The sequence below is a fragment of the Physeter macrocephalus genome, chromosome 2 (assembly GCF_002837175.3).
Source record: "Physeter macrocephalus isolate SW-GA chromosome 2, ASM283717v5, whole genome shotgun sequence".
NCBI classification, from domain to species: domain Eukaryota; kingdom Metazoa; phylum Chordata; class Mammalia; order Artiodactyla; family Physeteridae; genus Physeter; species Physeter macrocephalus.
This window is the reverse complement of record NC_041215.1, coordinates 96,076,249-96,095,126: the sequence shown is the minus strand read 5'-3', so window position 1 is coordinate 96,095,126 and position 18,878 is coordinate 96,076,249. Positions and strand designations below refer to the sequence as shown.

The following is an 18,878-nucleotide window of genomic DNA, read 5'->3' as shown; positions in this document are numbered from 1 at the left end:
TTTTCTGTTATGATTTACTATCCTCTGTTCTTTTCTTTTAGTAATCCTATTATTAGATATTGGACCTCCTATACAGCTCCTCTAATTTTCATCTTTTCTCTCCTACTATCTATATGCTAGTCTTTTACTCTACTTCTTGGGAGATTGCCTTAACTTTATCTTTTAGCCCTTATATTGAATTTCTCATTTCTATGTCATGTTTTTAATATCTAAGTTCCTTTTGAGTTTACTGGCTATTCCTTTTATAGCTAACCTGTTATTGTTTCATATCTTCTCTTATCTCTCTGAAGACAAGATAGTTTGTTTTCTAAATTTTCTCTTGGCAGACCTTGTTGCCTTCAGGTTGCTTTCTTCTGTTTGTTTTGGTGTTTAGCTTGCATTAATAGGCATTCCTCACATATCTGATGATCACTGGCTATCTAGTTTTATTTTAAGAATGGGGCACTGAAAAGAGGATGTGCTGCATGCAGAAGGGGATTCTCTATTGAGTTCACTACAGGATGATGTAACATAGGCCAACATACTGGACCCATGTCAGTATCTTTTCTCTAAGGCTGATTAGATTACCCAGAGAATTCTTCCAGCCTTTTGCCAAGAAAACATAAGCCTGGCTAACAGTGTTCTGGGAACCAAGTGGAGGAAAAAGATTGAGGAAGTCTCAACACACAATTTAAATATTTACATTTAATCCCTGGTATTCAATATAGTAGTCCTCTTCCTTTCCCCGATCTCAATCTGCAGTCCCTCTGTTAGTTCTTGGCATGGGAATAAGCCTTCAGTTTCATACTAAATGAGGCAGAGGCAGTCTCCTGCCTGCAAGGAATAGGAGTAGGGAATTAGGGATCTACTAGCTTCTTAAAAAGACTTTCCACTAAATCCCCTGTGTTGTAATCCCCACCCTCATTCTCACTTCCTAAAGTATCTGTTGCTCCAGTTTTTTTAGGGCTCTGTATTGTAAATTGGGTTGGTTATCATCAAGTTTAAGATTCAGCTTTATTGACTATCCTAATTCAGTTAGTACTTGTCTCTCTGCTTCCTAGTTTCTAAAATTTTATTGCTGTTGTTTCCTATCCCACCCCCTTTGTCCTTGTGCGTTTTATTAAAATTATTCTATTGTTTTCTTAGCTGGGTGAAGGAAGGAAGGGATTTGAGTGCTTATGTTCAATCTGACATCTTTACCTGGACTGATCCAGACCCTACGGCATTATCAATACATTACAGAAAAGTTTGCAAGGTTTGTTCTAACTATTCTAGAAAGACAGATGCTAAATGTAGCAAACAGAAACACAGTCACTAAAGAACCATGATAACCATAGTTGGGTGAAATGTCCATCAGGACTCTCCATCTTTTTTTTGTTTGGATTCCATGCTTACTGGAAATCTTCTAATTATATAAAATTCAATATGTCTGAGGTAAAATTCATAATCTAACACCCAAACTCGGTTCTCTTACAGCGTTCACCATCTTAGTAAGTGGTACCTCATTCTTTCAATTACTCATGTCAGAAACACAGGAGTCATTCTAACTCCTACTTCCTTCTCAGCCCCCACATCTACCCATCACCATGTCCTGCCTGTAAATATTTAGAACATGAGTCCATTTCTTCCCATCTCTACTGTGAAGACCCCCGTTCAAGTTATCAACACATCTTACACTTCTACCGTTGTCTCCTAAATGATCTCCCTGCAACCATTACAGCCCCCTTACCTGTCCATTTCCCACACTGTAGTCATAGTCACCTTTGCAAAATTCAGGTCAGATCTTGTTCTATATGACCTGCTTAAAATCTTCAGTGATTTCCCATGACTCTTTAGATAAGGACAGCAATACTTAGCAAGGCCTGTAAGGTCCTGCAGGGACTGGCCTGTCTCCTCTGGCCTTATCTAGTGGTATCCCCACCTCCTTGCTGTCAGCTCCCCAGCCACTCTGCCTTTCTTTCTGATCCTCTTTTTTCCTGATGCTCTCCCTGTTACTCACCCCTCACCACAGGCCACTTCAGGCAAAACAGCTCCCTCCTACAGCTGCCCCTAACAGCCTAACTGCCCCATTCACTTGGTCCCAGGTTCTCACCTACCAGTCATTAGGTCTTGGTTCTAGAGTTACTTCCTCAGGGAAACCTGGTGAGGTCAGACTTCTATTTAGTATAGGCACACAGAAACATGCTTCATTTCTTTATAGCACTTATTAATTAGGCCCTCATTTTTTATGACTGTTTTATTAATATCTGCCTCTCCCGCCAGATTGTAAGCACTATAAGAGCAAAGAGCATGTCTATTACTTTTCATCACTCTTTTCTCAGGACATGGCTAATTGCTGATTTTTCTTTTAAGGGTTGATTTAAAAAGGAAAAACTAGTATGTATCGTGGTTGACATCTTCCTCAAAGTAAGAAGAATTTCAGTATACTGAATAGCATGCAATATTTCCTTTAAAGATTCAAGGTCACCATTATAAAAACACATAGTGTAATATAGTAAATTTCTTAGTTTTTTGAATATGTAGGGATATCAACCATGATGTTAAATAGCCTCAGACTGATTGTCCAGAAAAAAGAGTGAGGCAATTTTGAAGTTTTCTAAAGGGAATTTGAATTTTTTCATGCTTAGAAGACTAAGAGATTGGTTCAATTATCACCTTCAAATATAGGAATCATTTAATAACAATTCTTATTATCATTATTGAATACTTAGCATATACTAGTAGTAATCAAGAACTGTAAAAACATTATTTTATTTAATCCTCACAGCAACTCTCTGAGGTAGGTAACTGGTAGTATTTTCATTTTACCAATGAAGAAACTCAGGCAAGTTAAGGAAGAGGCTAAGAACTAACTGTGGGTAAAGGCAATCTGGCTCTAGAGCTTGTAGGTTTAATCCCTTTAATGAAAAAGGTGATGAGCAATTCCTTTCAGGAGGCCAGAAATTTGACCAAAGAAAACATCTTAAATGAGGGAGAGCCTTCATTTGGACAGAAGGAAGAATCATTTAAAAGTATTAAACATTGCAATAAACTATTTTTAATAAATAAGTTACATGTTTATTCTGAACTAGAGTGGGTAGGAATACAGCCCAGAGGGGTCAGTTAATTGTGTATTTAAGAACAGGGCAGCACAGGGAACTCTACTCAATGCTCTGTGGTGACCAAAATGGGAAGGAAATCCAGAAAAGAGGGGACATATGTATACATATAGCTGATTCACTTTGCTGTACAGCAGAAACTAACACAACATGGTAAAGCAACTATACTCCAATAAAAAGTAAAAAAAGTAAAAAAAAAAAAAAAAAAAAAGAACAGGGCTTAGACCTGATTATCTTTTGAGGTCCCCTCTTGTTCTCCAACTCTGGAAGGTTGTTTAGTGCCAAGTTATCTTTTGTCTTCAACCTTTTCCCTGGTTGAAAGTTTGCCTAATGTAGTCAACTCCTTTATGGTATTATCCCAGGATAGCTTATCCAGGGCAAATCTTGCCTTATTGAGTTTAGCAATCACTTTGCTTAATGACTTGCTGTGTTAACAACTTTGGCATAGCTTCATCCACAGTCAGCACCTACTCAGTTTAATTACTTGCTTTGTTGATGTTATACTGTCTTCAGGGAAATACTTTGAAATCCAAAACTTAACTGACTCCTGTAGTACCAATCACCCTACCCCCCGCCCCAAATGAGATCATAAATAATGCCAAAGAGGAAGAAGTTAAAGAAATTGACATGACTGTCGTGAGGAATTTGATGAATACAAAATGAAAAAAGAGACAATCTGACAATAAATCAAAACAGCATGAGTCTATAAGAACAGTGTTAGGAAGACTAAATCATTCTTTAAAATTATCTTGAGGCTTGCTAAAAATATGCTAAGGATACTTTGCAGAAATAGATTATATTTTTAAACACCAAGAGAGCCCAACTTTATGGGGCAAATGGTCTACGTGTTGGCAGCTGCTGTGTAAAAGGAAAGCATGCTGCATCTCTTCCCTTGACTCTCCATGGAGCTGCCCTGATCCAGGAAAGCCTTTATTCTCCAATCCTCATGCAAGAGAAAACCCATCCTGTTGCCCTCACCAGGTGCCATGCTGCAGGACTCAGACAAATGGCTCACACTTGCTTTGGGAGAATTCTTGTCTAAAGGCCTTAAAACCTTAAAACCTGTGTGCTCAACTTCACCAAATGCCATATGTCTGCCTGTCTTATCTTTAAAAACCTCCTTCAGTCCTCAACTGAATCATTAGAAAAAGATGGGAAGTAACGGGTGAATTGTATATCTGTTTGGACTCTAGGCAAGTTCTCTGCAGGACTGTCTTTGGCTTAGTTAACTAAAAAAAAAAAAAAAAAAAAAAAATCCCACAGTAGGGAGTCTAAACTGGTTTGTGGAATTTGAGATCAAAAGGTCAGGGGCAGCCTACCGTGGGCTTCTGTAATGTTTGAATGAAAGAGAGCACTTGATGTATATATACATATAAAACCAGTTAGCAGTTTCGACTGTTTTCACAGGACAGTGCCAGTGGCCCCAAATGACCAGTGACTCTCCTGTATGTGAAGATAATTGACATTATCATTCCCTAGATACACTAAAGCTCTAATTTTATAAGGTTTATCATATTTGGAATTCTTAGTTCAATGTCTATCTCATCCCCAAGTTCACTGCAGGCTTTGTCTGCCCAACTTTGAATGGTATCCAGGGAACTGTACGATGCAATACCCAGCTCCTCACACTTTATACCCTAATGACATCCCCAGACCATGATCTTTTATGAGGCCAGGGGAATTACAACTGTCTTCTCTGACGCATTCCCAGTATTTAGCAGAATACTTGTCATAATGTAAATGCTCAATAAATAGGTGGGTGGATGAACAAAAAATAAATTAATGTCCTAGGTGTGTTTTCTTACTTTCCTCAGGACCCTGGGAAGGTCACTTAATCCCTGTGTTCCCAAATCTGGCTGTACTTCAGGATCACCTTGGGAGCTTTTTAAAAAACAGGGATTGGTCCCCACCTCCAGGCACTCCAAACAATAGTTTACGTAACTCTCACAAGTGACTGTGATGTGCCGCTAAATTTGAGAAGAAAGGGTCTAACCTCACTTTCCTCATTTGGGAAACAACTGGCCGTGCTGCCTCACAGGATGTCATTAAGGTCAAATATCTTAAACTGCAACGTACTCTAGCAAAGAGGGGGGCTGTATGTGACCGCACAAGGTAGGACAAGACCGGAGGCTGACCAAATAGACCTGCCAGAGAAAATAAACACAGAATTTCAGAACCCAAGCGGCACATACATGACTTGTCAAATTCTAAGATTTCAATGGGATCTGAAAGTTTAATGAACAAATCAACTCCTTACCTCTTTGCCTATAAATCTCCTACATCTGTCTCCCTTTGGCTAATCCTGGCAACAAAGCACCTATTTTATATTAGAAGTATGGGAAGTTTAGGGGCTTCCCTGGTGGCGCAGTGGTTAAGAATCTGCCTGCCAATGCAGGGGACACGGATTCGAGCCCTGGCCTGGGAAGATCCCACATGCCACAGAGCACCTAAGCCTGTGCGCCACAGCTACTGAGCCTGTGCTCTAGAGCCCGTGAGCCACAACTACTGAGCCCATGTGACACAACTACTGAAGCCCCCGTGCCTAGAGCCCGTGCTCTGCAATAAGAGAAGCCACAGCAATGAGAAGCCCGCGCACCGCCACGAAGAGTAGCCCCCGCTCGCCACAACTAGAGAAAGCCCGCATGCAGCAACGAAGACCCAATGCAGCCAAAAAATCAAGAAATAAAATAAATAAATTTTAAAAAAAGAGTATGGGAAGTTTATTGGAAAGAGTAGTCTGAGGAAAGACCATTCATTCATTCCCGGCTATATTTATCTACTTGCTCAACTGGTCATAATTGGTCATTTCAATCTCATGCAAGATGTTACCTCAGGCTGCTAACCCCCTAACCTGACATCAAGACAATTGTTGAAATACCATCAACACTCCACCTAGATTCCCTGGATTCCTCTTTTGTATCTGCCCATCCCCCCAGCTTCTGCACAATTAACTTTAATGTAATTTCTGGCAGCCTTCTTCAGAGAACTACCTTTGGGCTACAGGAGCCCCTTAGGCAGGATGCACTGGGAGGCAGAAATGGGGTGGGACGGGTGGGAGTTGATGTTCTGTCCCCTCACCCCAGGGCAGCAGGTAGCCAACTTCTGACTAGTAGAGGAGTGTGAAAGCCCAGATCACATGCCTTGAGACAGAATAAACTATGCAGTGTCATTTACACTCCAGAGCTCCCCTCCCCTATTCTACTACCTCCACTCCCTTACTGGCTTCTCATTTAAGAACTTCCTTGATAATCATCTGCACGTAAATCTTCATCTCAGCATCTTCCTCATAACTTCCTATCTTGCTCAGCGATAGGTATTTTAACTTAAAAATAACTTTCATTTGCATTTGTCTGATTACTCAGATGGAATGTGCATCTATGTGTCCATGAGAGTTATGTCAGTTGATTTCTTTTGTGATCTCAAGTCCTTTGCCCATTTCGTTAATCCAGATTTTTTTTGAGGTGTAGTTTACATGCAAGAAAGTAAATAAATCTTAGTGTACAGTCCAACGAATCTTTACATATGTACACACCCATGTAACCACCACCCAGATCAAGATATAGAACATTTGTGTGTGTGTGTGGTATCGTTGATTTATAACATTATATAAGTTTCACATGTACAACACAGTAATTCACAATTTTTAAAGGTTATACTCCATTTATAGTTATTATAAAATATTGGCTATATTCTCTGTGCTCTATCATATATCTTTGTAGCTTATTTATTTATTGATTTTTTGGCTTATTTATTTTATATATAGTAGTTTGTACCTCTTAATCCCCTACCCCTATCTTGCCTCTCCCCACCAGTAACCACTAGTTTGTTCTCTATATCTGTGAGTCTGTTTCTTTTTTGTTATATTCACTAGTTTGTTTTATTTTTTAGATTCCATATATAAGTTATAACATACAGTATTTGTCTTTCTCTGTCTGATACATTTCACTAAGCATGATACCCTCCAAGTCCATCCATATTGTTGCAAATGGCAAAATTTCATTCTTTTTTATGTCTGAGTAGTATTCCATTATACACAAACACACACACACACCCCCCACATCTTCTTTATTCATTCATCTGTTGATAGAAACTTAGGTTGCTTCCATATCTTGGCTGTTGTAAATAGTGCTGCTATGAACATTTGGGTGCATAAAGATATAGAACATTTTTAGCACCCAGAAGCTCCCCCATATCTCCTCCCAGTCAGCAGTCACCACTCCCAAATATTCTAATCGCTATCATCATAGATAAGTTTAGCCTGTATTATACTTCTTATAAATGGAAACATCCTGTGTGTACTCTTGTGTCAGGCTTCTTTCATTCACCATTGTGTTTGGGAGATTCATCCATGTTGCACATATCATTTATTCTTTTTCATTGCTGTGTTATTTTCTACTGTATGGATATACCACAATTTATTTACTCATCCTATTGTTGATAGAAATTTGGGTTGTTTGCAGTTTGGAGCTATTATTATGAATAAGGCTGCTCTGAACATTCTTTACATGTCTTTTGGCAGATATAAGCACTCATTTCTGGGTATATACACCGGACTGCAATTGCTGCATCATAGGTTATATGATTGACTAGCTTTGGTTGGTGCTATAGCAAACTTATTAACTCTTTGTTCTATTTGGGTAAATTTCCCCCTACTTGATTGCTTACCTTTTAAACTATAGTTATCTTCTTTTTTCCCCAAGTTTTATTGCAGAATAATTTTCACAAATAAAATTCACCCCTTGTAAGTGTAAAGTTTAAGAGTTTTGGCTAGGATTACTGTGGGTTTTTTTGTTTTTACACTTAAAAAAAAAATTTAATAGATCTTTATTGGAGTATAATTGCTTCACAATACTGTGTTAGTTTCTGTTGCACAACAAAGTGACTCAGCCATATGCATACACATGTCCCCATATCCCCTCCCTCTTGAGCCGCCCTCCCATCCTCCCTATCCCACCCCTCTAGGTCATCGCAAAGCACTGAGCCAATCTGCCTGTGCTATGCTGCTGCTTCCCACCAGCCAACTATTTTACATTCAGTAGTGTATATATGTCGATGCTACTCTCACTTCACCCCAGTTTCACCCTCCCACTCCATGTCCTCAAGTCCATTCTCTATGTCTACCTCTTTATTCCTGCCCTGCAACTAGGTTCATCAGTACCTTTTCTTTTCTTTTTTAGATTCCATGTATATGTGTTAGCATACGTTCATTGTTTTTCTCTTTATGACTTACTTCACTCTGTATGACAGACTCTAGGTCCATCCACCTCACTGCAAACAACTCAGTTTTGTTTCTTTTTATGGCTGAGTAATATTCCATTGTATATATGTGCCACATCTTCTTTATCCATTCATCTGTTGATGGACACTTAGGTTGCTTCCATGTCCTGGCTATTGTAAATAGTGCTGCAATGAAAATTGTGGTACATGTCTCTGTTTGAATTACGGTTTTCTCAGGGTATATGACCAGTAGTGGGATTGCTGGGTCACACGGTAGTACTATTTTTAGACTTTAAAGGAACCGCCAAACTGTTCTCCGTAGTGGTTGTATCAATTTACATTCCCACCAACAGTACGGGACGGTTCCCTTTACACCACACCCTTTCCAGCATTTATTGTTCCTAGATTTTTTGGTAATGGCTATTCTGGGCGTGAGGTGATACCTCATTGTAGTTTTGATTTGCATTTCTCTAATAATCAGTGATGTTGAGCATCTTTTCATGTGCCTCTTGGCCATCTGTATGTCTTCTTTGGTGAAATGTCTATTTAGGACTTCTACCCATTTTTTAACTGGATTGTTTGTTTTTTTGATACTGAGCTCCATGAGCTGTTTGTATATTTTGGAGGTTAATCCTTTGTCTGTTGTTTCATTTACAAATATTTTCTCCCATTCTGAGGGTTGTCTTTTTGTCTTATTTATGGTTTCCTTTGCTGTGCAGCAGCTTTTTATGCAATCACTATCAAACTATCAATGGCATTCTTCACAGAATTAGAACAAAAAATTTTACAGTTCGTATGGAAATACAAAAGACCTCAAATAGCCAAAGCAATGTTGAGAAAGAAAAACGGAGTTGGAGGAACCAGGCTCCCCGACTTCAAAATATACCGCAAAGCTACAGTAATTAAGATAGTATGGTACTGGCACAAAAACAGAAATATAGATCAATGGTACAGGATAGGATGCCCAGAGATAAACCCATGCACATATGGCCACCTGACTTACAACAAAGGAGGCAAGGACATACAATAGAGAAAAGACAGCCTCTTCAATAACTGGTGCTGGGAAAATTGGACAGCTACAAGTAAAAGAATGATATTAGAATACTACCTAACACCATACACAAAAATAAACTCCAAATGGATTAAAAGACTTAAATGTAAGACCAGACACTATAAAACTCTTAGAGGAAAACATAGGAAAAACACTCTTTGACATAAACCACAACAAGATCTTTTATGACCCACCTCCTAGAGTAACGGAAATAAAAACAAAAATAAACACATGGGACTTAATTAAACTTAAAAGGATTACTGTTGTGTAACTACTACTACAATGAAGATAGAAAACGTTTCCATCACCCTAATTATCTTCTATTTTAACATAGTAATATTTACAGTTTTGATGTGACCATCTATGACTAATCTCCTATTTCTCTATTTTTAACACACTTTGTTAATTTTACCAGATGAACTGTAGAATTACTCTACAAAGTCTCAAAACAAATACCATTGCCTTCTTATCTAGAAACACAAACATGTAATAAATACAGAGTCCTAGCTCTTGAGTTGGACAAGCCAGCATAGGAATCCCAGTCACTTACTTGCTGGATGACATTAGGCAAGCCCCTAGCCTCTCTGATATCAGCTTCTTCCTCTGTAACTAATTATAATAATGGTGCCTGTGTCATGAGGCCATTGTAAGAAGTGGTGATGGTAACTATAGCAGTCGCTTGCTATTTGCCAGGCACCGTTCTGAGCACTTTATTTGTAGTGACATTTAAATCTTATAACAATTCTGTGAGATATATATTGTACCTCTCCTGGTTTTACAGATGGAGCACTGAAGCACAGAGAAGTTAAGGAAACCAAGTCAGGCTCAAGAGTGTGCTGGCTACTGCGCTGCTTCTCAGCTTCATAGATAAGGAGGAGACACAGGGAAAACATGGAGCGTAGGCCCTAGCACAAAGTACACAGAAATGCTAATTTTTATTATTATTATTCATCTTCTTTATACATTCAATAAAGTTACATAATTGTCTTCATATCGGTCATGCACATTTCTTGTTAAGGCTACTCATAAATTTTTTATGCCCTTTCATACTGTGTGCATGGGATGTGTCTTTTCTCCGTGATGTTTTCTCATTGGTTATTTTGAAATGTGGTGAAAGCTACTGACTTGTTTATTCTGTGTAGCTAAAAGAACCTCAGCAGCACTTCAGTACCATTTAAAATACCCCTCCAAAAAGTAATTTTAATTGTGTATAGTGCTCTTTTAATAGCAAATGAAGTGAGTAGATAGGAAATGAGAAAAAAATGAAGATTAGAAATAACACTTTTGATTCTTTCCTCCTTGGTTAAAGAGGAAAAAAGAGAGGGGAAAAAGTGGAAAGAAATAATTCACTCATCTGAGAATAGTACCCAAAAAGCCACAGCACATTATCCCTCCCCCACAAAAAAAACGCTTTATTCTCAAGCTCCTTTTCTTATGTGATACTTTAAAACAATATTTACAGTTTAAATTAACTAAGTGAATTTTTAAATGTCTTCTCACCACTTGGAGAATTCTGAGATGAACAAATACTTTTCCTATCTGGATGTTTGTTTTATTCTTCTTGATAATCTGATCAGGGAAAAAAGGAGGGGAATATTTCTTTTGAAAAATTGATTTTTCTTCAATAGATAGCCAAATGTTGTCCTTGTTTGCAGGACAGGGGAGTGAGTGGGTGGGGTGGGTAAAAAGTTTCTCTTGGGTAAAATATTCAAAGGTTTTGACCTTTGTATAGTAGCTATATTTAAAAGTGACTATGTCAGCTCTCTTGGGGACATTTTAGTGCCAGTGAAGGTACATCTGTGTCAATGTAACACAATGACTGATCTGCTCTCAGTCAGGAGGCCAATGGGAAAAGGCACTACAGTCAAAGAACAAGTAGAATAACTCAAGGAGGCTTAATCAAAGGACTGTTTACAAAAGGTATGGGCAGGTGGAGGAATTCTAAAGGATGGTGCAGTATGCTAGGGCCCGGTAATACTGAAACTTACCGCCCCAGACCGGAAGGGAGTGGGTGAAGGAACAGTGATAGGAACTTGGAAAGCCTGTCAATAAGGCCATGTTATAAAGATTCCAAAAGGGCAGTCGCATCCAAATCCAATACTAAACCTAATGTGCTCTCAAAGGAGGCCCATTTACAGCACTAGAAGAGATGGTATTTCACTCTAGCCACTCAATACATGTTTCTTGAAATTGATTTTATTAAATATACGAAAAATAGCTAACGTATTCATCAAAACTTCAGGTTTGTAAATGACAAAGACCTACATCAAACTGGCTTAAACAAAGAAAGAGAATTTATTTGATCGCAATTGGGAAATTCAGGAGTACAGGTGGCTTTATATGTAGCTGGATCCAGGAATTCAAGCAGTTGTTACTCTCTGAGGATGAACAAGCATGAGAAGAACTCTAGCACTCTCCAACTCCTCATCCATTCCTCATTCATAGGAGGAGTGATCTAGATCTGCGGGCACACTGATGCAGTGGGGGCAAGTAGGGGCTAAAATATAGCAGGACCTCAGGTCACCGAACCATGAGCCATAGCCTAGGAGAGAGTTATTCAGCTGGGGAATTGGAAAAAGTATCTGGCATGTGGGCATGGTTCGGCTTTCCCAGTGTGCCCTTCATTTTCTCTGATAAGATGGTCTGTCTTCCAGTCTGCCCTACTACCTTGTGCAGTCTGCAGTGGAGGGCAAAGTCTAAAGATCTCAACCATGCCAGTGACTGGTTGTAAATCCGATTAACTACGGAGCAGAGTGTTAGAAAGTTCTTTTGGGCAGTAATCCAAAGCCATGACCTCAGTCAGCTTCTCAGTAATGCTTTCATCTCCATTTACCTAACCTCTCCATCTATCTTTCAATTATTCTGAATTTAGGCAAAGAGGGGTATTATATTTTGGACCCCTAAAAACTCCTCCATCAACACTTATCAGGATACTGTCTACCCTTTCCATTTTTCAACAGTGCTTTCCTCTCTATGCTTGATTCTCAGGCAGATTTTCCTGATTTTGGAGTAAAGATAGCCTAAGGAAGTTCAAGATTCAGTGATCTTTCAGCTCACAATATCTGTGAAAAGAAGAGTGCTTCTTTTATGATAACCCTAGCAAATATTGTGGGAAATTTTTTCATTGGTTCGACTTGGGTCATGTGTCTATCCCAGGACAGGAATGGAGCACCCTGACTGGGCACACCTGGGTAACTTGACTACTCCAGTTGCTAGGGATGGGTCAGCCTGACCTGAATCACATGGGATAAGAATGGGGAAGAGACTACACTCACATGCAGCTTGAGCAGAAAGCAACTAGTTTGGTCTCAGTAGATTGCTAAAGACCTTGCAAATGCTTTGAAAATTGTTTTCCGTATTTCGTATTATTACTGGTTGTCAACTTTGGCTATACATTGGAATCACCTGGGGAGCACACCACCCCAGACCAATTAAATCTCAGGGATGGGACCCTGGCATTGGCATTTTTACAGCTCCCAAGGTGCTACTGATGTGCAGCCAAAGTTGACAAACATATCCTATGGAGAACATTATTTCTAAGTCTGGGGCCAATTAAGAATGACATTGATCTTGCTCTGTAGCTAGTTTAACTTGTTATAAATAGAAAGCCTGAGAGTAGAGGGAGATTCTGGGAAGATAGAAGTAATAGTGACATGGTTTTTTAATCTTTCTATAATTCTACATAAAAACAGACTGAACAACTAAATTAAAAAACCCAAAATCGGGCTTCCCTGGTGGCGCAGTGGTTGAGAGTCCGCCTGCTGATGCAGGGGACGCGGGTTCGTGCCCTGGTCCAGGAGGATCCCACGAGCCGCGGAGCGGCTGGGCCCGTGAGCCATGGCCGCAGAGCCTGCGCGTCCGGAGCCTGTGCTCCGCAACCGGAGAGGCCACAACAGCGAGAGGCCCGCGTACCGCAAAAAAAAAAACAAACCCCAAAATCCACTAACAATGTCTGCAACCACAATGGGTGCAAGATATGGAGTAAAAGCAGGTGACAGCAAACCACAGTGTCTGTGCAGATGGATGCAGAGGAGAAACAACTGGGTGTCTGGAGGATGTGAGACAAGGAGATCCACAAAATAGTGGATTTGAGGACAGCAGCTCCCTTCCTGGACAGGGCACTACCCAGAGGAGAAACTTCTGGAAATGAAATCAAATTGAGCAGAATAGGGTCAGTAAAAAAATGAAGGGAAAAGAAGTTCCTACAAAAGTGGAGGAGAGTTGGGAACTTTCACAAAATATCAATAGTTAACTCCAAAATATGGAAGGTAAACACTGGACTTTAAAAATGATTATCTTTGGCAGTAAAATTTCTAAAATTTTTCACTTCAACTTCACATGCTTCTTGTTATTTAATACGTTATTCCAGTGAGCATATACTTCTGGAACAGCAAGCATATATTTGTAACATACATATGTTACAAAAGCCATATATATATATATACACATATATAAAGTATATATTTAAATTATAATATATATACTTAAATTAACATTGAAAAACAGTATACTAAAATAGGTGCCTGAACTAGCCTATATATCCCAAAGGCAGTTTAAGTAGAACCCACTTGGAGATCACCAAAATGAAACCCTGTATATCATGTGAATCCAAAGCAGGTAATCAAGGAGGAAAGTGGGACCTTGAAAGAAAGACTGTGTGAAAACAAGCCGCTGGTGCCATACCTTTTTCTACAGACTTGGAATTGTTTAGACATTATGAAGGCAATAAACGATGACTATTTGAAAGAATGAATCTAAAATATGAGTGAATGTAGAGTATAAAAAACTTTAAATCAGTTTTTTTTTAATGAAACAAAAATCAAGTAAGCATTTCAGGAGAATGAAAAACTAGAAGGAAAAGTATTTAGAACCTTGAATTGGAGAGTACTGTAGTGTTGGACTAAACTCAGTTTCAATAATTAGAGTTTCCAATAAAAAACTCTAAAATCAGGTCTCAGTCTTTTCTCCACTGTGATAAACATATGAAAGATTTCATGAGCATCGTAGTTTCTCACCATTTTCCACATATTAGCCATGATTCTAGTCTCATCTCTCCCTCAGAACAACATATTAGAATGCAAGTGAGAAATTCTTGGGTCCCTTTAATTTAAAAAACTAGAGAAAATCTTAGAAACCTTCAGTGTAACTATTGTCAATAACTATGTATGGTTAGGGCGTTAGCATTGGAATGGATCTTTTTGATAATCCAAGTGTTTCCTCAATCTGTGTTCCCAGGCAAATTACTTTACATCTCTAAGTTTCATTTTCTCCATCTGTGAAATGGTTTTCATAATTGTACACATGCTGTTGTGATAACAGAATGAAATAGTGAATGTAGAGCATATAGCAAATACCAAAATATTGGCTAACAACAACAACTTACCAGTAACATTCTCAGTATAGACGGTAATATACTAGTGTGAAAGGAAAAAATGCCATTGAAAACCATTAATTGATAGTCTTAAGCTTCATTCTTTTTTTAATAGTTCTTTTTTTTTAAATTAATTAATTTATTAATTTATTTATTTTTGGCTGCGTTGGGTCTTCGTTGCTGCGCAGGCTTTTCTCTAGTTGCGGCGAGTGGAGGCTACTCTTTGTTGCGGTGCGCGGGCTTCTCATCGCGGTGGCTTCTCTTGTTGCAGAGCACGGGCTCGAGGGCACACGGGCTTCAGTAGTTGTGGCACGCGGGCTCAGTAGTTGTGGCTCGTGGACTCTAGAGCACAGGCTCAGTAGTTGTGGCGCACGGGCTTAGTTGCTCCGCGGCATGTGGGATCTTCCCAGACCAGGGCTCGAACCCATGTTCCCTGCATTGGCAGGCAGATTCTTAACCACTGCGCCACCAAGGGAAGCCCTTAAGCTTCATTCTTAATAAAATTCTTTAATTCTTTATATATTTCCCTCATACTCAGGTTAATATATCTTTTGTTATTTATTTTTAAAGTCATGAGTACCTACTATGTATAAGATACATACACATTAGTTGGTAATTTGATAGAAAAGGTATTAGGTTTTCTCCCATTTTATTTAGCTTTTATTTGCATATTATTTAAGTTTCAGGATCCTCCTCAAATGAAGGTGGATTTTAAAACCAAAGTAACACCTGGTGGGTGTTACTGTGCAGTTACAGCTGGCCTGTGCGGACAGCTCATCTTGTGCCTCCAGCCTCAGCAGGACGTGGGCAGGGTTGTAGGGCCTGAGTTGTGCCTACAGCTGTGCAGCCAGAAGCCCCTCTTCCAGTCCAGGGAGTGGAAGCTGTGTGGGATCACAGATGCACCAGCTGATTGCAGAAAAGCCCTGAGTTCATCATAACACTTGCGCTCTGAGTTGTCCATGCCCTGGGAACTTGGTAAACAAGCCTCCGTCAGTTTTAGTCTCTGGAGTCAGAAACGTATAGCAACCAGCTGGTTTCCTGTGCATGCTTGCAAATGACTCGGTTTGCATGATTTCTCACCAAGGTGACTAAATCAACTGTTGGGCTTAGCGTTTGTGTAGACAAAGACTTTGAACCTGTTTTGCACGGTGCAATTTCAGTTATGATCTTTCCAGTTATTTTTGTTTACAAGCTGTTGCTCCTGACAATTATTTACATTTTAATTACGAGCGTTCAACCCCCTCAAGAGGAGAGCTTATTTACTTCCTGCTGGCAGGCTTCTGAGGAGACAGCTTAGCCAGGCTTGCGGAGCCACTGAACTAAAATAAAGTAACTTTCAGAAGAGCAGCACCACATCCTCAATAGCCAGCGTTGCTTCTCCTCTACATGGGGACCAAAACTGAAATGAGCCTCTCAGTGTAGCAGTCAAAATACTGCTTCATTTTTCCCTCTCCCTTTTCTCTCAATGAAGCAAACTTCTAACAGATTCTATATGCATATATGTACAGCACTCATTTACTGAGCACCGCAAGGGAGAGAGTTGTTCTCTGTGTGCCTTTTCAGATAAGCGTATCCCTTTAATCATTTAACCTTTTCCTTGTTTACGAAGAAATAGTTTTAAATATTAATCAGCCTCAGCCCCCTTCTAAAACAATACACTAAACAGAAAGCAAGCTTCCGTTGATGACACATGGCCATCATTATGGATTAGTCATTGAGATGTGCTCTGATATCCACAAGGCCTATGGAGGTGAGAGGACTTGTTTGTTCCAACATTAAATAATCCCACACTTACCTCCTCAGTTCTTGCTTCTGCCTTGATGCCTCTTCTCTGTCCGGCTACCTGTCTCTAACAGCTCTTTCTCCACTTTTAACGGGCTGTTGTTTTTAATCTGCCATGAACTGGGAAATCAGATAAGCCTGTTTCCTAGAACTAAATGCCTGACATAATGTTCTATAAACAGAGTGCACAAACTTTAGTGCGTACTTGCCTATTAGTTAGGGTGTTTGGGCTGCAAATAATGGAAAATCCTGACTCATCATGGCTCAAACAGCAAGGCAATTCATTGTTTCATAGAACTAAGAGGGCCCAAGGAAGATGGAGTCCAGGCATTATACTTCAGGCTCTGTTTTACTCCTGGTGATTCTACCAGCTCTGCCTTCTTCCATGCCTGGCTTCATCCTCCAGCTGGTGGCAATATGGCTGCAGTGGTTCCAGAGGCACATCCTGACCCAGCAATGTTCCAAGGAAGGAAAGAGAATATCTCCTTCTGTGTCTCTTTTAGGAGAAGGAAACCTTTTCCAGAACCCCCCCACCCCCGCTCCAGCTGACTTCCCCTTCCTAAACTTGCCACTTACTAGGGGGATAGAATTCTCATGATGGATTTGGACTAATTAGCATCCATCCTGGGCCAAAGTGGAATTCTCTTAGGAAAAAGAAGAGGGAAAAGTAGACATTGGGAAGGGAACCAACAGTGTGTGCTAGGAATTGAAATCGTTTGCTTATGATTTTTTAAAACAATTTTTATAGATTTGCAGCTGTGTCTATAATTAGCTCAGATATGGAGCAGATCACTTTTAGAAAAGCAAGGTATTGTTTTAAAATAAAATCAAATGGTAACCAGAGATATTTAGTGAAAAACTAATATTGGGGCTGTGTGTACCCATAAATGGAGATAAAGTTTGGGGGTTGCTTCTCTGTGAATATTATAGCACTTGAATGATTCAACCTAGAAAAAAAAGACTACACAGGTTATCACAAGGAAATGTTTGGAGGAAGGAGCTGTTGAGAGGGGGAGTTACAGAGGTGACTGTGGCTTTTCGTGAAGGTCAGGTACCCTTCAAATGACTACAGGTAAATCCATTAAGTGACAGGAAAATCCCATGAACCAATATTTTCTTCTTGGAGCACATTAGGAAAAAGATATTGAGACCTAGACCACTCGTCAGGGTGTAAGCAGTCATGGATAAACTAGGCAAATTCACTTATATCTTTTGTTTCTTCCTTGAAGCTCTGGTAAGCTTCTCCCTATACCGGGAGCTCACATGAGCATTTCTTCAGTTAACATAAGCGTATAGAGTAGGACGTTTCTTTTAGATCAACTAATAAACCCCTCTCATTTCACAGAGTTCAAGCTTCCAAGAAAATATCACCTTTTCTTCAAAGTGGTCCCTGACTCTCCTCCCCATCTCCAAGTGTGATTTGATGTTCTTTCTCTTTGCTCCTTTAGCACTCTTTGCACATTTCCAATATCATGTTTACCACACTGAATTATAATCTTTGATTTTTTACTTGTCTTTTCCTCTGAATTCCAAGTATCTTGACAAAGGACCCAGGTTCTACTTATTTTTGTCCCACAGGGTCATGGTGATTAATGACTATCTGTCAGAAGGATGGATGAATAGATGGATCGGGAAACTAAAGAGCAAAGCCATTAATGATTTGTCCCAGGCCCTCTCAGGAAGTTAGCTGCACAGTTAGGAAGAGAATCATAGATGTTAGGGCTATTTTCCAATCCACAAATTTGCTAGGTCTATGCAGTTGGTATTTTTGTTTTAAAATAAATGCTCTAAACTATGCTAGGGCAAGTAGAGTGTGGGGACACTAGCGGCAAAACAAAACAAAAAAAGCCATGAAATCACAGTCTCAGACGTGCAGGGTTTTAAGAATGGCAATGTGGCGCGTGCACACGCACACTCACAAACACACACACACACACGCAAAAGTTCCTATGAGAAACAAACACTTGTAATTCTCTTTTCTAAGACACCTTTGGTTACCAGCCATTGAGGAGACTGATTCCTAAGCCTGTCCCTTACTCCCCTCCCCAAATCCCAATATGTACAAAAGGCAAAGTGCTATGAACATGGGGACAACAGCCACTAGATGCCTCCATCATTCACTTTAGCTTTGTGACAATTTCCTGGAAACTCAGCATCTTGAAGGATAAAATATTTTTTATGGCAAAGTTCCAGTGTCACTTCAGATTTTAGTAAGATCATTGCACACTCTTTTCTTAGGCTAGAACCAGGCAGAAAGTCTCACTCAGTTACAACCCTGAGGCTCATTATAGACTAACTAGTCACCTAAAGTAATGAAAGGAGGGAAGGGTCACTTTCCACTTGACCAAAATTCACCAGAGCCACAAACCTGTTACAGCAT

At 39.6% G+C, this 18,878-nt stretch overlaps 1 protein-coding gene and 1 long non-coding RNA gene across 2 annotated transcripts in view; one reads left to right on the top strand and one right to left on the bottom strand.

Moving 5' to 3' along the window:
- The window catches only part of LOC114484381 (uncharacterized), a 40,524-nt gene extending 30,229 nt beyond the window's left edge, over positions 1 to 10,295 (top strand). Inside the window, exon 3 of the long non-coding RNA XR_003677217.2 lies at positions 10,127 to 10,295. This is a non-coding gene — a long non-coding RNA (uncharacterized lncRNA). The remainder of the gene's footprint in view (positions 1 to 10,126) is intronic.
- Positions 1 to 16,652, bottom strand: part of NABP1 (nucleic acid binding protein 1) — a 137,882-nt gene extending 121,230 nt beyond the window's left edge. Inside the window, exon 1 of the mRNA XM_028480293.2 lies at positions 16,512 to 16,652. The gene's annotated coding sequence lies outside the window, so the exon portion shown is untranslated. The remainder of the gene's footprint in view (positions 1 to 16,511) is intronic.
- Between the last annotated feature and the right edge of the window lie 2,226 nt (positions 16,653 to 18,878).